This window comes from Micromesistius poutassou (genome assembly GCF_964030765.1).
Source record: "Micromesistius poutassou genome assembly, chromosome: 12".
NCBI lineage: Eukaryota > Metazoa > Chordata > Actinopteri > Gadiformes > Gadidae > Micromesistius > Micromesistius poutassou.
The window spans coordinates 16304244-16309343 of NC_140282.1; the positions used below are offsets into that span (position 1 = coordinate 16304244).

Genomic DNA, 5100 nt, shown 5'->3' on the forward strand with positions numbered 1-5100 from the left:
TTGGAGGCTAGGTAATTATTACATGCTCAGCGTCGTACGATTTATGGTCTCTGCCACAAGTCCCGTCTTGAGCTCTATGTCTTATGTCCAGTTTGTTATTGAAAAGCCTCTATGGGCAGACATTTTTTGCATTTGTGTGTATTTGAATTGCTTTGCTTGAAATTTTTAAATCTATTTGAGATCATTTGAAATTGTATTGTTAAACTTGGTTAATTGTGAGTAAATAGAATATCATTTTCAGTAAGGATTAAAAACTCAAGGTTGGTACAGTCTGGAAAGTGGTTGACAAAATTATGCTGACTTGGTCATATTATTGGAAATTATAATTGTACGTTTTTATATAAAATGGATATTTCTTCAGTAGCTTCCATGCCCAAATCATCTGCAGAAATTACTACATAACCCACATTTTCTAGTTCAAATTAATATTTTTATGGAAAGTTTATTTGGTGATTGTCAATATACAACAGCCTTCCATTTTATAAAATTCTAAGCATTTTTCTCAAAATGTCAGTCCTTGAAAAAGTTCAAGTACTGTAATATTTGTAAAATGCTGTAAAAGTTTAACTGTCCAATATCACTGTTTAACCTTACAATGAACGGTAAAGCAAAACATTGATTTTCTTTTATTTATGAATTGTATGCAAGAAAGGCACAATTAGATACAATGTACACCTCAAACTGCTATTGGTCCTCACTTCAAACATGTTTAAACCTTTCTTGGTAGTTCAGGAGGGCTGTGCACACATTAGGCAACATTCAAGAGGAAGCCAGAATTTTACTTCTGTGTGAGCACAAAAGGATAATCTTTGCCACATTTGCTTGAGTCTTGAGAACATCTGAAAAATTAACTCTTTAACTCAACAAAACGAATGTCTGGATTCTATATAATCTGTAACGTCACTTAGAAAAGGAACCTTGTTTTTAACTTGGAAAGTGCTGTAATATCTGTAAAATGCTATAAAAGTTTAACTGTTTAACTGTAGAAAAGGGACCTTGTTTTTAAACTACACAAGACCAAATCCGGAACTAACAGAACTGATGGCCATCATCATTTCCTGGTGAAAGATCGGATAGGTCTGGTAGTGGCCGGGGAGCTTCAATTTGTAGAAGCAGGTAAAAGCCGTCGGGCAGGTCGAGGTTGCAACTTCAACAAATAGTTTTTTTGCTGGCAGCTCCCAGCCAACCCAGAACCTCATGAGGTCACGCAGCACCTCTGGTGACGCTATGGAAGAGAACATTTAATGTACGTGAAACCTCAGAAGCATTCCTTCCAAAAGATGAAATTTGAGCCTATGCAACTTGCTGCACTAAAAGCAGCAAGTGTGCTGATTATTTTATATCAGAACTGGCATCTCTTCAGCTGCACTACACTTGCTATATTTTGGTCCATTCTTAACAGTCCTAGCTCCCTCAACAACTAGGTGCAAATAGAGATGGCAGATGCACTATTTAGAGAAATTGGAAAAAAGACAAGTGTTACCTTCCTCTATGAATTTCCTCAAAAATCCAGTGATGAGACTGACTTTCTCCAATGGAACAGGGTCATCCTCGTCACTGTCACATTTGGGTTGTGATCCAGTGGATGTTCTGGATGACAGCCTACAGTGGATCAAATCCAAGTGTGTTTCATCAAGACTAAAACTCGATACTAGATGCTGCAGAACAATCTTAATAGTAAAGCATTGTTTTTACACTGACTAACAAGTTCAATTACAGGAATACTTATAGCTTAATATAAATTCAATTAAGACACGAAGGCAGCAAACCTGTGGGTTAAGCTCCTCATTCGACTCCCTTGGAAAGATTATGGGTCCGACATCTGGTCTACTTGAAAGAAGCGGCCAGATTCCTGTCTCTTTAAGACCTTTGCAGATCTGCTTGATAGGCAGCCTAACACAGTGAATTACCTGCAAACAGAATTGATAGGACAGAAGGCAACATTTAAAGATGTGGCATGGCAAACCGATTGACCTCCTAATTGGTTAGACTAATGTTACCATTATAGTTTTCAATAAGGTAATTTATAAAATGATTACCGCATGTGAAAGCAGTTCCTGGAACAGCCAGTCGTGATTGGTTGAGGTTGGAACAGGGAGATCCCAGGACAGGCAAAGATCAGTCACACGGATGGTTTCTTCTGCAGTTAGTTCTGTATTCTTCAGCTAAAACAGGCAGACATCCACAAAAGCAGTACAGAATTTCAGAATAGTTTGTTGTTTTGGGGGCAATCCAGTTGTTTTTCGGGGCAATCCACAAAAAAGGGTAGATACAAATCACCTTTTGCTTAATATCTAGTTCTGAATCTATTTGTTGATGCGTTAGATGACAAAAAATTGGTGTACTGTATGTCCACTTTCAATAACATTACTTACAAAACCAATTGTTTCCCGATGGTCAAGATCAGGACAGTCCAGTAGGGTCAGAGCTGACACTGCGGTGTTTGTGCTCCCACCAGTCAACAGGGTCACTACAGGCAAACCGGTTCCTGACACACCAAAACCACCATGCAGGAAGGAATGGCCTTTCATTCCACCTGCCATCTCAAACAGGTTGCTTTCCCGAAGCACAACAGCTGCAGAGGGAACCCGATGTTCTTTTTCCCCTTCAAAAAGGCTTGAAAGAGCAGCAGAGCCTTCATTTTAAAGAGAAAATGTATTAGACACCATGTAATGTGAAAACATTACGTAAGGCAAGCAGCCATTAAACATGCATGATCACAGTGGAACCAAAACTCAATCTTTGGTGGTTTATTTAGATAAAGCTGAGTGTTAACATGTCAATAATATTCCCCCATTGAATGCACTTTAAGTCAAAGGAATAGGCAACAATAAATAGTGCAATTACTTACTTAAAACATTTTATTGTGAAAAGATTAAGTTTCTGGAAGGGTGTTAACATGTGCGACAACATTCTATATTTATGTACATATACAGTATATACACAAACCTAAATTGATACTGAAGCCAGACTTCAGTTTCTGCACGTCATTGACAAAACATGTCGGTTGACACCATCACCGACTGCTGCATCTCCTATTAAAATAAAGATGAGTACAGATGAAGAGTACAAGCAACCACATTACATACAATATACGAAGAAAAACTTGGCTATTGTGCTACACACTTGAGATTCAACTACGACAAACGCAACAAGTTCCGTCTTCCATGGATAAAGTAACGCGCTAGTAACTAAAACCTCATTATGCAATTTTAATTTTTAAGTAAAAATTCCTAACCCTAACCTAACCCCTAACCCTACTAACCCTAACCATACCCTAACCCTAACCCCACATTCGACATTCCAGCATCCACACTTAAGCAAATAATTCATAATTTAATCAGTCATGATTCCCGAATTCACATCATGTGCGTAAATTCAAGAAATGGGACAAAACAAACCACACTAATGGTGCCAGGGGGCTCCACATGGCCGAAAATGTGATACCTACCTTCTGCTGAAGCTGTGTCTGGGTCCACACCTGGGGAAACATCAGGATTCCACAATTCATGACTCACATCAAGTCCATCCTCCCTCCCACCCTGGACCCCTTTCAGTTTGCATACCGGGCCAAACGTTCCACAGAGGACGCAATCTGCTCTGCTCTTCACCCAGCCCTCACCCACCTGGAAAAAGCAGACTCATATGTGAGAATGCTGTTCATAGACTTTAGTTCAGCTTTCAACACCATAATCCCACAACAACTCATCTGCAAACTGGACCAGCTGGTGCTGAACAGCTCGCTTTGCAACTGGATTCTGGACGAGTCGGCAACAACACCTCGAGCAGCATCACACTCAACACAGGGGCCCCACAAGGCTGTGTGCTCAGTCCCCTGCTCTTCACCCTGCTGACTCACAACTGTACACCTACCCACAGCACCAATCACATGGGGAAGTTTGCGGATGACACAACTCTGGTGGGTCTCATCAGCAAGAACGACGAGACCCACTACAGGAAGGAGGTCTACCTTTTGACCACGTGGTGCAGTGTCAACAACCTCCTGCTGAACGTCAGCAAAACAAAGGAGATTGTGATTGACTTCCGGACCATCGAAGGTGCTGCCTTCGATGGTACCTTGAATGGGTATATTTTAATCTGGGCAAACCCGTCTTCGCCAGCAGACTAGCGCCGAAGTAGTTATATACAGGAACGGCCACTGTACGGAGATCGCACTTGAATGATCACAACTGTGTTTTTATATTTCCAACAGGTATGCTAAACACACACTACTGAAATGTTCTATTAGAGTGTAGACTTTCCCCTGTGACATTAACATTGACAGTAAAACAGGTTAAATAGAGTAAAATCACGAAAATAAAAGTAGTAAAAGAAAAGTAAGAACAAGGTTAAGGGTTGTTAAAAGCAAGAGTGAAAAGGTATGTCTTTAAATTAGACTTAAAACTGGCAAGGGTGGTAGAGGACTTGATATGGGTTGGAAGGGGATTCCATAGGTTTGGGCCAGCAGCAGAGAATGCCTGGTCACCTTTCGTTTTAAGACGTGTACGGGGGACAGATAGGAGCTGTTTTGTGGATGACCGGGTCAACCTGGAGGTGGAGTGTGGGGAAAGCATTTCAGCAATATAAGGGGGGGCTAAGCCATTAAGAGCTTTATTCTGAATTTGACAGGGAGCCAGTGCAGATGAGCCAGGACTGGTGTGATGTGCTCTCTCTTTTTTGTGCCAGTGAGCATTCTGGCAGCTGCATTCTGGACCATCTGTAATTTATGGATGTTAGATTGTGTAAGACCTGTGTATAAAATTTTGCAGTAATCAAGTCTTGAGGAAATAAAAGCATGTATGAGAATTTCAAGATCACTCCAGGATAAAAGGGATTTAAGATTTGATATTACTCTAAGTTGATAAAAACCACTTCTGACCACACTATTGATTTGTTTATTAAAATTCAGAGAGCTATCCAGCATAATACTAAGATTTCTAACCACAGGGTGCACGTTATTAGAGAGGGGACCAAGAGCACTGCTGAGGCTGGTGACAGATGAAGGGGGACCAAATATAATGACTTCAGTTTTGCTATCATTGAGTTGTAGGAAATTGCATGCCATCCAAGATTTAATATCATTGAGGCAGCTATACAGTT

At 40.5% G+C, this 5100-nt stretch overlaps 1 pseudogene across 1 annotated transcript; it reads right to left on the minus strand.

Moving 5' to 3' along the window:
• Positions 1–1007: 1007 nt before the first annotated feature.
• LOC311356577 lies at positions 1008–3511 on the minus strand (annotated as a pseudogene). Its single transcript has 7 exons — positions 3448–3511; positions 2950–3035; positions 2376–2635; positions 2040–2165; positions 1770–1910; positions 1484–1658; positions 1008–1225 (listed from the first exon to the last, which is right to left on the minus strand). The product of its transcript is annotated as an uncharacterized misc_RNA (transcript).
• Between the last annotated feature and the right edge of the window lie 1589 nt (positions 3512–5100).